Below are 15,696 nucleotides of genomic sequence, written 5' to 3'. Positions count from 1 at the left end.
ATTTCAAGTGATTTTGTAACCTGCAGATAAAAAGCTTTAATTATTTCGGTGAGTTGCAGTATTCGTCACAGAACTGAAAATGATCCGCGGCCCATCATTCGCTCGAATTAGGGAGGCGGGGGGGGGGGGACAAGTCAGCAAATATGAAACCATTGTTTATGATACTTATTCCTGTGCCCTGCGGCACGCTCCCGAACTGCGAGGCTGGCGGTAAAATATTTGGTAACCCCTTCCCCATCTCCCGCCCAACTGCAAAACCTAACAGAGGCACGGGGCTCTACATTAGCGCATCTATTAGCGAGCTTCTTGGATCTTCCCTTTCAAGATCTCTCTCGGAATCTTCGCGGTCGGAGAAAATGAAAGAAAAGCCGTTAACACAGGGAAAGCGAAAAAAAAAAAAAAGAGGCAAAGGGACGTTTTCCCCGGCCGATCGCGTCCTAGAGGACACCGGGTTAAATCCACGCGAGGGTTGAGGCCTACAAAACACATTCGCGCTCAACACCTACCCCTACCCCTACCCCCAGCCCCGCCGCCAACGCCAGCAAACGGAATAAATGCGGGCATGCATACTCCGCCGAGGGGAGGGTTCCCTCGTTTTCTCTCCCGCATCCCCTCGCGCTCCCCGAGGAACCCAGCAACTCCTCTACTTCCGCCCCCTTCACTTACCAAAGGGGGAGGGAGAAGAGATTCGATTCTGAATCTCCTACTCCCGGGTTCTACGTGGAGAAGTCGACTGCTGCTCGAGGTGGGAAACGCTGTCTCAACCGCTCAGCCTTCGCCTCTTCACAAAATGGCCCCCGAGTCTCCTCTGCCGCCGAGACGAAGGCCTAGGCCCCGCCCTACTCCTGGGGCTATTGCTATTGGCTGCGTTATTTCTCGCTCCCGCTTCTCATTAAACAGTGGAACTGCTCTTCACAATTCTATCCAATCACAGTCAGTAGGGGGCTCGCCTAAGGGACTGAATTTCCACATGCGTGAGCGACATTCGTTTATAATTGGTTTGTCGTCCTGTCATTTATCAGATGGAAAATACTGATTGGTCACTGTACACGACGAAGACCTGGGGGGGAAACTTGCCTTTGTATCGCGCACCAGTTCACATCCGGGAATCTGGAGGGCTGATGGGCGGCCATGCTGTCCTATCCCCGTTCTCGGAGAGCCCGCTAGAAGGCCCGCCCAGATCTCGGAATTCCCGCGGCGCGGGGGCGGGGAAGAAACGAGCGATTTTCTTCGGGCCCGCAGGCACCAAGGGCAGGGCCTAGGAAAAAGAAAACGCCCTTTTGATTCCTCCGCCTTGCGTTGTGCATCCAAAAAGCACTTTTAGAAGCTGGAAGGACTGGGCCTGACGGGACTGGGAAGCATAGCTCCGGGGTCGGGCGTAAGAAAGACCCGAGTTCCTCAGGACGTTTTATACTGCCCCCGCCCTCCCCTCGCTTGGTGCGGCCTGGTTGGCCCCAGCAGCGCTGGGCCGGGCCTGAGCGACGCCTCGTGGTTTCAAGCCCGCGCCCGAGCGTTCAGGCTTATTGCCTGGACTGGCCCGCGCCCCTTTCGGAGAACTGCTTCAGAGGCCTCTCCCATTTAAAAATAATACAACATTTAAAAAATACATATGTAGTGTGTGTGTGTATATGTTCTTGGAGGTGCTCAGGGGTCATGCCTGGCTCTGCACACAGGACTCACTCCAGGCATATATCCTATGTAGGGATAGGATGCCTGGGATCTAACACGGGTTGGCCCTGTACAAAGGTAGTGCCCTACCCGCTGAACAATTGCTCTGGCCCCAACATCAGCAGGAGAAACGACTCCAATTCTCAAGCTAGCAAGTCCTTTCAGACAGTCTGTACAGCACCCAACCAGCTGACTTTTCTAAGCCTCCCCACTGCAAAAAAGTAAAGGAGTAGACCTCTACGTTTGTATTTTAAATAATTTAAAGTGAACCGCTGTTCCTTTACTGGCTCTCTGGACGAAAATCATAGCCCTAGGTACTGACCTGCAAATTTCAGAGAAATTGTGGCGGGAGTTAGATGGTAGCTGCAACACGACAGGCCTAAGAAGGTTTTCTGTTACTCAAAGGAAAGCAATGCGTGAGTAGGAGCACAGTGCCCCTCGTGGGTAGGGATATGCTCCCTAGGGCCTACCTTTTTTTTTTTTTTTTTTTTTTTTGCTTTTTGGGTCACACCCGGCGATGCACAGGGCTTACTCCTGGCTCTGCATTAAGGAATTACTCCTGGCGGTGCTTAGGGAACCATATGGGATGCTGGGAATCGAACCCGGGTCGGCAAACGCCCTACCCCCTGTGCTATTGCTTCAGCCCCACTAGCTTCTTAAATTGGGGGTTACAACCCCATATGTGGTCTTGTAGCTTTTTAAGAATTTGTTTTCAAATAAATCTTTTGATTATTTATTGAGTATTATAACACCAAGTGCTATGTATACCCATATTATATACCTATCCACCTGGAGTGCATAAAGATTTCTCAGGAGGTCGGAGTGATAATACAGCAGGTACGGCACGTGGCTGACCTGGATTCAATCTCCAGCATCCCATATGCTCCCCTGAGCACTGCCAGGAGCACGGCTGGTTTTGGCCCCAAAACTGCAAAAGTGCATAGAGGTATTTTGATGGGGAGGAGAGATTCCCAGCAGTGCTGGAGCCACTCCCAGCCAGATTTAGCCTGAAAATTGGGTCTGATGGTTCACTATTCAGCGCTACTGGCCTCCCTCTGTGCTAGGGGCCACCTTGGCCACACCCCCTTTCGTTAAATTTTTACTTATTTTGTAATTTGCAGGCCACAATCTACAAAGCTCAGAGGTTACTCCTGGCTATGCATTCAGGAATTTATTAAAACCTACCTCATAATTTTAAATAAACTACTGATCTTTTTTTTTTTTTTTTTTTTTTGCTTTTGGGGTCACACCTGACGATGCACAGGGGTTACTCCTGGCTCTGCACTCAGGAACCACACCTGGCTGTGCTCAGGGGACCATATGGGATGCTGAGAATCGAACCTGGGTCGGCCGCATGCAAGGAAAACGCCCTACCTGCTGTGCTATCGCTCCAGCCCCTAAACTACTGATCTTAAGGGGACAAAATAGGACGCTGAAGGAAACCTGGTTTGGCAAGCCCACCTGATGGACTATTGCCCTAGTCCCTCCCACTTTTTAAAAACTTTTTAAAAAAAAAATCTTTTCCTATGTCTTCTTTGTTCCTCTTCTACGTTTCATCCCAACAATGACCTAAATCTGGTTTCTTGCAGGTTAAGCCTCCTTTAACACTCTTGCCATCTGTTCTCCTCCTGATTCTGAAGCACAAGATTATCGTCTGATCATTTTTTTCATTGGACCAATCATTATACAGCTTACAAAATGATTTTCAATTACTAACGCTTACATTTTATAATTAATGTTTATTTTGCATCACGATAGAGATTGATGTATTGTGGGGCTGGAGCAACAGCACAGCCCATAGGGCATTTACTTTGCAAACGGCCAACCTGGGTTTGATTCCCAGCATCCCATATGGTCCCCCGAGCACCACCAGAAGTAATTCCTTAGTGCATGAGCCAGGAGTAACCCCTGTGAATTGCTGGGTGTGACCCAAAAAGCAAAAAAAAAAAAAAAAAAAAAAAGAAAAGAAATTGACCTATTGAGCTAACATCTAAATACTATAATAAACTATGTTATAAAAATGCTATGTGAATCCCCGGCACAGATCCTTTTAATAATGAAATTAGATTTCAAATAGTAATTCTCTTGCATAGAACTGACGCTTGGAAAAATTACCTGAAGATTTTGTTTGTTTGCTCAGGGATCACTCCCGGTGGGTTTGGGTTGCCAAGGATCAAACCCACATTGGTCACATGCAAAGCAAGTGTCCTACCTACTGCACTCTCTCTCTGGCTCCTGTACATTCTTTACTTTTTTTTTCTTTCTGGGTCACACCTGGCGATGCACAGGGGTCACTCCTGGCTCTGCACTCAGGAATTACCCCTGGCAGTGCTCAGAGACCTAAAGGATGCTGGGATTCGAACCCGGGTCGGTCACGTGCAAGGCAAACGCCCTACCCGCTGTGCTATCGCTCCAGTCCCAAGCCTAATCTTTTTTTTTATATTTTTTAAGTGACTTCACAATATTTCATTACAATTAATATTCAAACACCAATTCCACGACCATTACACCTTCCCACCACCACCCCCTTTTTTTATTTTTTTATTTTATTTTATTTTATTTTTTGCTTTTTGGGTCACACCCAGCGATGCTCAGGGGTTACTCCTGGCTTTGCACTCAAGAATTACTCCTGGCAGTGCTTGGGGGACCATATGGGATGCTGGGGATCGAACCCGGGTCGGCCACGTGCAAGGCAAACGCCCTACCCGCTGTGCTATCGCTCCGGCTCCTCCCCCCCTTTTTTTTTAAACTATGAATGAGGACTGGAGCGATAGCACAACGGGTAGGGCGTTTGCCTTGCACTCGGCTGACCCTGATTCGATTCCTCTGTGTCTCTCGGAAAGCCTGGCAAGCTACCCGTGGTATATTTGATATGCCAAAAACAATACTAACAAGTCTCACAATGAAGACGTTACTGGTGCCCGCTTGAGCAAATCAATGAACAATGGGACGACAGTGCTAACTGTGACTGATATTTTAGTCGTTTTTGTTTACAACTGAAACTTTGGGAATTCAAAATTAACATCCTTGCCCATGAGCTTCTTATAGACACCAGAAAAGGTTTCAACCTTATATTCCACATTGTCTTGCTGTGCTTTAACCAAATGAACCTTTATGAACCAGCTGCCATCCAGTTTCAGGAGGATTCTCTTGCCCACAACTTCACTAGGGAAGACCAAGACCTCCAGAATTGCATCATGTACACCTGTCAGGGTGCGACTTCTGGTATGGCTTTTTTGAGTTGACTTAAGCAAAATTCTCCTGTGGACAATAAAGACGATATGTTTCCTACGGAACATTTTCTCCAGTTCCCACACTAGCTGAAAAGACTAGTTGAGGAACAAGATCAAAGAGTATAATAGCTTTTCGTCCACCACCAGCTTCAATTTCCCTGGCTGCTATGATGTTTAGCTCCCTCAGCTAAGCCTTCATGTCCGAGTTCATCTCCAGCTCAAGGAGAGCCTGGGAAATGCCGGACTCAAATTCGTCCGGCATTGGGCTTCACAATCTTCCCTCTTGAACTGAACATATCTTTCTGCAGCCAAAGTCACGGGGTGAGGTAGGTGGGGACACGCGCCAGGTAACTGCATATCCCTCCATCAGGGGCATGCTCCATAGCTCAAGTTGGGGCTCCAACTCATATTCTCCTGGGCTGAAAACTGAGCTAAGAGGAGGCCCTAGATCTACCTTCTGCACATTCTTGACTTAACAGGGTTGTAGTACATGTGGATTGAGCAAGTCCATTAATTGCACCAACTGAGTAACGTCCATTTTCTTCAAAAATATTCCAGGGCCCCAGATATCTCCCACTGTTGTTGTCCAACACTGCAGGAAGAGATTGAAGGAGCTTTCTCTCAATACCAACACATTTTTTGGTTATTGCTTTGCGGTCATACTTGGGAGGGCTCAGGGCTTTGTTCCTGGGATCTGTGCTCAGGGATCACTCCTGGCAAGCCTGGGGGACTATCTGGGGTACTGAGTATTGAACCAGAGCCAGTCAGATGCAAGGCAAGCACCCTACCTTGCCTTGAACCTTGCCTTGTACTATCACTAACACTCCAAATCCCACCACTACATTTCTATTAATCTCATAACAAATGTCTATAGGGTTTTTTCTTTTTTGAGAAATTGGTAAAGTTAAGGAATCTTTTTGTTGTTGTTGTTAAGGAATCTTTTTATCTACTTTCCCTGAGTACAAGAGGAAAATGCAGCCCTTAAGTTCTTATCTACAAAGAGTTAACATCTTAAGAGCTAAACAGAATTACAATAATTCCTCTCTTACCCAGCCATATGGACAGGAGGATAGAAGGATTCTAGCAGAGCAAAGCATTCCAGAAGAGTCAGAAGAACTAAAGAGAGCCCTCTGGATGCAAGCAAGAATAGTAAGTTAATGTCTAATACATATTCATAGTTTCATTTTAATTTAGTGGCTTATTTTTGTTTGTTGGTTTGGGTTTTTTGCTTTTTTTGAGAAGAGCAAAATTGTTCATTAATTTGTTCATATTGGGTTTTACTATTGGTCTTCAGAAAAAGTATAATTATGTCATCTTTAATTCTGTCAACTTTTCTTTTTGGTTCATCTCCATCCAAATGGACTCAGGGCTTAGTTCTGGGCCTGTGCTAAGGGACCACTCAGGGACCACAATGGACTGTATGTGGTGCCAAGTATCTAGCCAAGGTTGACAGCATGCAAAGCAAGCACCTTACCCCCTATACTATCTCTGGTCCTCTCTCATTCTCTTAATGCCACTCTTTCTCTTAACTCCATCCTGCACCCAGCTAGTTGACATGTCTTTTTATTCTTCCTTAGTACCTTTGTGATTCTTCCTCTACCAACTTTAGTGCTGATTGAAGGTCTTTAGCCTTTATCACAGTAATATTCTTATTAACAGTAACAGTAACAGTAACAGTTCTGTCCTGCCAGTCTCTCTAAATCAGTATCACTGTATCACTGTGTAACTGTCATCCCTTTGCTCATCTATTTACTCGAGCAGGCGCCAGTAACATCTCCATTCGTCCCAGCCCTGAGATTTTAGCAGCCTCTCCTTACTCATTTTTCCCAACAATTATAGGCTCTTTGGGGCTGGAGCAATAGCACAGCGGGTAGGGTGTTTGCCTTGCACGTGGCCAATCCGGGTTTGATTCCCAGCATCCCATATGGTCTCCCAGCCTCCCAGGAGTGAGTCCTGAGTGCAGAGCCAGGAGGAACCTCTGAGCATCACTGTGTGTGACCCCCCAAAAAAAAAGCAAAAAAGAAAAATGGAGGCTCTTTTGAGGGTCAGAGGAATGATACCTATTATTGTTACTGTATTTGGCATATCAAATATGCCACGGGGAGCTTGCCAAGATCTTCCGCTAAGTCAGTAATAGCAGACAGTTTTTACTAAGCTGTCCTATAGCTCTCCTATTATTGCTCGCGTGCTCAAAATGTATAATTGCAGTTTATTGTTAGGAGATTTGATGATGAGTAATCAGATGGGCCGGTCATGTAATGCAATTCAGAGACGACCGCTGGACTAGAGCTGTTACCGACTGGATTCCACAGGACATCAGAAGCCCACCAACTAGATGGTCAGATTTCTTCATCAAATCTCTGAATGAACGATTTGAGGCTCTTCCTGTTCCTGGAGCAAGCAGATATCATTGGGTTGCACTAGCTCTCGACAGGGACAAATGGAGACGTTACTGGCGCCCGCTCGAGCAACTCGAAGATCAATGGGACTACAAGTGATACAAGTGATTGTTAGGAGAATCAGTAAAAATCCTCTATCACAAAGATAAGATCTTCCAAAATACACTTTCTTTCTCTTACCTTCATACAACTCTTTTTTCTTTTTTTCTCTTTCTCTTTTTTTTCCGGAGGTGGGGTAAGGGGAGCTCATCGGGCAGTGCTCAGGGCTTATTCCTGGATTTGCACTTGGAGATCACTCCTGGCGGGCTCTGGGGACCATTTGAGGTGCTAAGGATTGAGCCTGGTTCAGCCATGTGCAAGAGCTCTACCTGCTAACTCTCATCAGTCCTGAACTCTCTTTTACAAACTCATCATGCTTACCTTATACTGTCCAATAGCAGTCTACTCTTTGCCCATCCCTACTTCTAGTCAAACTGCCTTCTCTGTATGCTCTAGATATGGCAAAATCCCTCCCAGACTGCAACATCCTTCCCACCATCTAGCATTGTCTGATCCTTCAAGTCGATGTAAGTCTTGCTCCTCTTGCTATTCCGAAAGCAAAAGACCTATTTTTTCTTCTCCTTGTAGCATTTGGGCAGAAGAGGTATACAGTAATATTTATCAAACTGTTCAATCCAAATCATAAGAATCACAATCATCTTTTTTTGAGCATTTATACAAGCAGTTACAGAGTCTATACTTTTCAGCCCAGTCTTTCTAACTCTGCCTTAACTTTGCCTTTTTGTTTATCTGATCTCAAAAGTCTTAGATTGCCTTTACTCATATCCTTTTATATAGGTCACCGCCTACTACGTTTCCTCAATCACTAGAAAACTATTTTTTCCATGATTTTCTTTATAATTTGTCTCTTCCCTGAGACCCCTGCTCATAGAAGGCCAAGTACAGGCCCCTTTTAGGACCTGAATTCTTTTTTTCTTATTGGCTCACATCCAGTGATCCTCAGGGGTTACTCCTGGCTCTGCACTCAGGAATTACTCCTGGTGGTGCTCGGGATCGAACCATATGGGATGCCGGGGATCAAACCCAGGTTGACCACATGCAAGGCAAACACGCCCTACCCGCTATACTATCGCTCCAGCCCAAGGACCTGAATTTACTGGGCCAATTAAAGTTAATTCCTCATACAATGGGAATACTTGAATTCTAATTGATAGTAGATACATTTGAAATAGTATCACTGTATCACTGTCATCACTGTCATCCCGTTGTTCATTGATTTACTCGAGCAGGTGCCAGTGATGTCTACATTTGTCCCAGCCCTGAGATTTTAGCAGCCTCTTTTTACTCGTTTTTCCCAACGATCGGAGGCTCTTTTCAGGGTCAGGGGAATGAGACCTGTTATTGTTACTGTATTTGGTATATCGAATACGCTACAGGGAGCTTGCCAGTCTCTTTCGTGTGGGCGGGATACTCTCAACAGCTTGCCAGGCTCCTCTCAGTAGCTTGCCGGGTTCTCTGAGAGGAGAGCTACCCCCCCCCACACACACACACACAGGATAAAAGAACAAAGCTAAGAGATGTGGAACTGGATGGAGAGCTAGCTCAAAGGGCTGGAGCAAATGCTTTGCCTGCAGTTTGACTCCTGGCACTGCATGGTCTTTCAAGCCACGGACACCTCTTAGCACTAATCAGGGAGTGGCCCATGAGCCTACCAGGTGTAGCAAACAAACAAACATTACAAAAAGAAAATAAGTGAATTAATAAAAAGATCCAGGCACAGGTTTTATATAAAAAAGACTTTTTATTAGTCTCCTCATATTTGAAATAGTTAAACTTAATTTATGTCTTGACACATAGGCCCACTTAATCAATAATTTGGAGGCTGGGGCATACCCAGCAGTGGTGAACAAAGTATTGGAGGTTGAACGTGGGCCTCTTGCATGCAAAGCTTGTGCTTAGCCCACTGAGCTCTCTTTGGTTCCTCCATTAGTTTTTAAAGAATAGAAATGTATTTGCATCATAATTTCCTGTTCTCTGCTGAAGTGAAAATGGCACTTTTTTTTTTTTTTTGCTTTTTGGGTCACACCCAGCGATGCACAGGGGTCACTCCCGGCTCTGTACTCAGGAATTACTCCTGGCGGTGCTCAGGGGACCATATGGGATGCTGGGAATCGAACCCAGGTTGGCCGTGTGCAAGGCAAACGCCCTACCCGCTGTGCTATCACTCAGCCCTCCAAAAGTGACACTCTTTGAGCACTCCCAGGGATTGGTCCTGAGTACAGAGCCAGAAGAACCCCTGAATACTAGCCAAGTACAGCCCCCCCAAAAAAGTTATAGAAATGGAAAATAATTCATGGTGACAAAAAGCAGGTTAATAATTGTTTAGGACCAAAGGTGAGGGTTGAGGATAGAATGAGGTGGTGCGGAATGAATTACAGGGTGACACAAGGAAATTTAGCAGTGATAAATATGTTCATTATAGTAATTGTGGTAATGGGTATGAAAGGAATGTGTGTATGTGTTTAGTATAAACACACAGATGTTTACACTAAAGTTAATAAAATATTACTTTTTAAGTATGTTTAGCATATTTATATCAAGAATTCTCTTATAAAAGTGATTTGTTTTTGTTTGGCAGTGCTGGGAATTGAATCCAGAGCGTCAAAAATGCAAGGCAAGTATTCAAGTACTGGTGAGCCCATCCTTTGCCCTTAAAATAAACTGGGGTTTTTATATTGTTTTGGGGCCACTGATGTGGGTGCTCAGGGGCTATTCCTGGCTCTTTACTTAGAAGTGACCCCTAGTGGTACTCAGGGGACATATGTTGTGTTGGGGATCAAACTGGACTCAGTGGCCACATGTAAGTTAAACACATCCTGTACTATTTCCCCCAGCCTCAAGGTGATGTAAACATTCTGTTTTTTTCTTCTTTTCTTATTTTTGGGAGAGAGGCGGGTTGGCCACACCCAGCAGTTCTCAGGGCTTACTCCTGTCTCTGTGTTCAGAAATTATTCCTGGAATGCTGGAGGACAATATGGAATGCCAGGATCAAATGTGGGTCATCTTAGTGCAAAGGCAAGAGAGCACCCTACCTGCTTCTGTAGTATCACTCCGGCCCTCTCTGTTCGTTTCTTACTGGGAACTTGAAATCAGTTGTATACACAATTCTTGACTAGGTCCTAATTATCTAATGAATCAAAAAAGTAAAAGAGTGGATTAAAATAGTTTAAATTAAGATTAAAAGCCCCATTTTATTTTATTGGGCTGGAGCAATAGCACAGCGGGTAGGGCGTTTGCCTTGCACACGGCCAACCCAGGTTCAATTCCTCCGCCCCTCTCGGAGAGCCTGGCAAGCTACTGAGAGTATCCCGCCCGCACAGCAGAGCCTGGCAAGCTACCTGTGGCATATTTGATATGCCAAAAACAGTAACAACAAGTCTCACAATGGAGACGTTACTGGTGCCCGCTCGAGCAAAACTGATGAACAATGGGATGACAGTGATAGTAGTGACAGTGATTTGATTTTATTAACTTTTTAAATGCATTTAAAAGTTTATTCTTTAATTTGTAACCTTTGGGGGAGAGGGAGAGCAGGACTCAAGTGGCCAAGGCAGAGATGCTAGAACAGGTGGCTTTGTCCCAGCCACAGTAGTATCCAAACCAGGCCAGATGCCCACCCAGCGCTGGCCCACAGCCTCCTTGGTACATGCGGCTGCCCGATCTGCGGCTTTTAAACTGGCTTCACTTCATCCCAGGACCTAGTTCCAGAGCATGCATGACTTCCTCCAGCCTGAGAATCCCTCTCTCCTGTCACTGCAGTGCCACCTGGTCAGAGAGTGCAGCATCCACCTGACCCAAAGCTTGTACAAATAGATGCCGTAAACTACCTCCTCAGTGAGATCTGAAGATTCCAGAACCTTCAGCTCTGGGCTTTGCTCACTTGCTCAAAGCACACAATCCCATGGCCGCAGGGCCCCAGTGTGGTTTCCAGCAGCCCCACCTCAACCTGGAACACCTCAGGATCTCTCGAGTCTTCTGGAACCTTCTAGGGGAAAGCAGGGGTGCATATCCTTCCCATTTTGGCAGCATTTACAGCCAGTGTGCCTCAAAAGCAACTGCATTCCGGAGTGATAGCACAGTGTGTAGAGTGTTTGCCTTGCATGAGCATGACCTGGGTTCGATCCCCTTGCATCCCATTGTAGAGCCAGGAGTAACCCCTGAGCATGGCCGGTTATGGCCTAAAAAAAAAAGAAAAATCCCACAACAACCACGTTCCGCCAGAGTTTAGCTTGAACAGGGCTTCTTGGCTCCGCACCAGCAAGCTGAGCAAGCACCTGGCTGGTCATGCCCTCATGGTCCCCTCCTTGGGGCACCACGCAGTTTGGGATGGGTACCAAAATTAACTAGAGGAATTCTGCTTTGGGTCTTTGGTGTGCCTCTGGAACTGTGGTCATCACAACAGGAGTCCGTAGATAGTAGGCTAGATTGCCACTCAGGTTTTTCAGGATTCTGAAAAACCTCCCCTTGTTATTCTCCCTACTTTTATTTTATATTTTTGTTTGGGGCCCACATACAGCAGTGCTTGGCTTACTCCTGGCTCTGCTCAGGGATCACTCCTGGCAGGCTCTGTAACCATACAGGCTGCTGAGGATTGATCCTGAGTTCGCTGAGTGCAAGGTAGGCACCCTGCCTGCAGTACTATCACGATGGCCCCCTCTTCCTTCTTTTTAAATTATTTTTGGTGGAGGCTAGCCTTGGCAATGTTTACATATTACTCCTGGCTCTGTGCTCAGATTGATTCTGGTGGTATGCAGGGGACCATATGCAGTGCTGAGCACTGAACCAGGATCTACTACGACATGCAAGATATGTGCCTTACCCACTTTACTATCTCTCTAATCCTGCCTTCTTTTTTCCTTTTTTATTCTTTCTTTTTTTTTTTTGGTCTTAGGATCACACATGGCTGTTCCCAGGACTTACTCCTGGCTCTGTGCTCAGGGACCAAATAGGATGTCAGGGATCAAACCCAGGTTGACTGCATGCAAGGCAAACATCCTACTTGCAACACCCTATTTCAAGTTCTCTGTCATCTTTAAAATTTTTTTTTATTATTATTATTTCTTTTTGCTTTTTTGGTCATACCCGGTTATGCGCAGGGAGTATTCCTGGCTCTGCACTCAGGAATTACTCCTGGCGATGCTGGGGGGACCATATGGAATGCTGGGAATCGAACCCAGGTCGGCTGTGTGCAAGGCAAATGCCCTACCTGCTGTGCTATTGTTCCAGCCCCTCATCTTTTTTTTAAAGCAATGTTTGTTCAATCTGTCAAGCAAATCTTGTGTTTTTGTTACACTTTTAATTTTATTTATTTATTTTGGGGTTGGAGCCTGGCATGACTCTGCACTCGGGATCACTCCTGGTGGTACTTGAAAGACCATATAAAGTGCCATGAATTGAACTTGAGTCAGCTATTTGGCAAGGCAGGCACCTTACCCCCTGTACTATCTAACTGACCCCATTTTTTATTTTTAAAAATTGTTTATTTTGGGATCTCACCTGCTGGTCCTCAAGGGTTACTCCCAGCAGTGCTTAGAGGACACATGGTGGCCCCAGGGATGCAAAGAACAATTCCAGGACTTCTGCTTGCAAAGCATGTGTTCAGCCCTTAAACCTATCTCTCTGGCCATATTTATTTTGTTTGATTGTTTTGCTTTAGGGCCACATCTGGCAATGCTTAAGGGCTACCCCTGGTTTAGTACTCAGGGATTACTCCTATTGGTGCTCAGAGATCCATAGGTGGTTCTGGGTATCAAACCAGGGTCAGCCACACACAAGGCAAGTGTCTTAATCCCTGTATTATCTTTTTTGGCCCTGAATTTTTAATTTTTATATAAAGAGAATTTTTTTTGGTGCTAAGAATGGAGCTTACACGTGCAAAGTATATGCTCTATCACTGAACTACAGTCCTAGATACGAAACGTGCTTTCTACATAGAAAGTGGTTGAGTTACATCATATGCTAGAATGACACAGAATGATATTCCATAGATAGAAATGATAAGGAATAACATAATCCATTAGTACACTTTAAATACTTCCTGAATTCCCTTTAGTTGACTCAAAATAATTCCTTTGGAAAAGGTGTGATCAGAGGGGCTGGAGTGATAGTACATTGGGTGTGGGTAGGGCCCTTGCCTTACATATGGCCAACCTGAGTTCAATCCTCAGCATCCTATACAGTCTCCCAAGCCCACCAGGGGTGATTCCTGAGTGCGGAGCCAGAAGTAACCCTTGAGCACTGCCAGATGTGCCTCCGCTGCAAGGAAAATATATGTATGTGATTAGAGACACAAAGAACTGGAGAGATAGCTTAAAGCATGAAGAAGGCTTAGGTTAAATCCCTCATACACATGAGCCCCTGAGCACCACCAGAAGTAGCCTCTGAGCATCACTAGGTGTAACCCAAACTCGTCTCCCCCACTAAACTTCATATAAGTCAGGGATATGACCTAGAAGACTGGATCTCAGGGATCAGAGAGGTAGTAGTAGTAGGGTTTGCCTTGCACAGGACTGACCCAGGTTCAATTCCCAGCACGCCATATAGTCCCCGCAGCCTGCCAGGACTAATCCTTGAGCACAAAGCCAGGAGCAAGCCTTGGGTACAGCTAGATGTGGTCCAAAAACAAACAAAGGCTGGATCCCGTGTTCTGCATGTGGAAGGACCAGGTTTAATCCCTGGTACTACATTGTCCTCTGAGCACCAATCCAGCAATAGCCCCCCACCACCTGGTGTGTGGCCGTTAAAGAAAAGAAAACAAAAAAATTCACATAAAAATAATCTGTTTATTTGTCCTGGAACTTTAGGTAAGAATAGAAAAACTCAACGACCCTTTAGCAGAATGAACCGGGATGAACTGGAGGACAAATTGTTTCGCCTTCATGAAGAGCATTTATTAGTGAAAGAGCTTTCTTGGAAGCAACAGGATGAGATCAAAAGGTACCTGGACTTCTCCTTGTCTTTTTTTTCTGATTTTTTTTCAGGAGCCTTGGATGTAGTTCAGCAGTGTCTATAGTGTAGTTCAGTCGGGTAATTCAGTCTCTTTCCCTTCCCCACCCCTAACCTTGGTATTAGCCTTTAAATCTTTAAAAGATACATTGAAACCAGGTCTATAGCAAAAGGAAGATAGTTTACTGTTCATACCAGAAAGCAGTGAAATGTCAGGATGATTACCTTTAAAATTAATTTTGATGCAATATTGCTTTTATTCTGTTTTCTTGCCAATCACATCAATATTCTGAGGCCATGGTCATAAAGGATGACCAAAGCTATTACAACTCATAAAACAGGACCATAGGCTCCTTCCATGATCACAAGAGGATAAGGTACATGTACAATAGTCAAAGTCTTGGGGAAACAAAAAAATCACTTGTAGGTGTGGATCTGGAGGGAAATATGAGATGTGGTATGTGGGTAGATAAAACATGAAGATAATGGGAGTTCTGAAAACAGGGCTTTATCTCTAGGATGCATTTGGTAGGGCCTGGGAGTGGGGTGCACACACATAGCTTGAGGGCTTTGTTCTCAGAGGTTACTGCCATTAGTGGATCTGATAGAACAGGGGCTTCCACATATAAAACATGTGCTCAGCCTTTTGAGCTATCTCTCCAGCCATAGGCTGCATTTTAAATACTGGTGTCAATGCTTTTCAGAAAAAAACACCAATAACATATCTGTAATTGAGTAAGTTGGGTTTATAGCCCATTGTAGCTGCAGAAAATATACACCATAGGGGATCTAAAGGGATCTTATTAAGAATGTATTAGAGCCGGGGCTGGAGCAATAGTACAGTGGGTAGGGCCTTTGGCTTGCATGCACCAACCTGAGTTAAATCCCTGGTATTCCATATGGTCGCCCACGCACCTCCAGGAGTAATTCCTGAGTGTGGAGCCAGGGGTAACTCCTGAGCTTCTCTGGCTGTGACCCAAAAAGCAAAAAAAAAAAAAAAAAAGGAAAAAAAGAAAGCTATGTGTTAGAACCAATAGGGGCCAGCAAGATAATATAGTAGGTTGTTAGTTGCACACAACTGACACAGGTTTGATTCAGGGCATCCCAGGTGGTCTTCCAAAGCCACCAGAAGTAATCTGTGAGCCCACAACCAGGAGTTGAGCTGGGATTTGAGCACAGCTGGGGTGTAGTTCCCCTCCCTCCAAGAAAGAAAGAAAGAAAGAAAGAAAGAAAGAAAGAAAGAAAGAAAGAAAGAAAGAAAGAAAGAAAGAAAGAAAGAAAGAAAGAAAGAAAGAAAGAAAGAAAGAAAGAAGGAAAGAAAGAAAGAAAGAACCAATACAAGGATTTGGGCTTCAGCTGGGTAATATTGGGGAGAGCTACATTAAGAGGAG

The 15,696-nt window shown here is 45.2% G+C and overlaps 1 protein-coding gene, 1 long non-coding RNA gene and 1 pseudogene across 11 annotated transcripts in view; all 3 read right to left on the bottom strand.

The window, feature by feature from the left end:
* The window catches only part of HNRNPC (heterogeneous nuclear ribonucleoprotein C), a 45,687-nt gene extending 44,879 nt beyond the window's left edge, over positions 1 to 808 (bottom strand). For all 10 annotated transcript variants that reach the window (XM_055130775.1, XM_055130777.1, XM_055130774.1 and 7 more), the window contains exon 1: positions 667 to 808. The gene's annotated coding sequence lies outside the window, so the exon portion shown is untranslated. The remainder of the gene's footprint in view (positions 1 to 666) is intronic.
* The window catches only part of LOC129403382 (uncharacterized), a 116,144-nt gene that overhangs the window by 44,879 nt on the left and 55,569 nt on the right, over positions 1 to 15,696 (bottom strand). The window lies entirely within an intron of this gene.
* LOC101555641 (40S ribosomal protein S7-like) lies at positions 4,659 to 5,197 on the bottom strand (annotated as a pseudogene).

This window comes from Sorex araneus, chromosome 3, assembly GCF_027595985.1.
Source record: "Sorex araneus isolate mSorAra2 chromosome 3, mSorAra2.pri, whole genome shotgun sequence".
In the NCBI taxonomy this organism is placed as follows: Eukaryota; Metazoa; Chordata; class Mammalia; order Eulipotyphla; family Soricidae; genus Sorex; species Sorex araneus.
The sequence above is the reverse complement of the archived record's forward strand: the minus strand, read 5'-3'. Positions and strand labels throughout refer to the sequence as shown.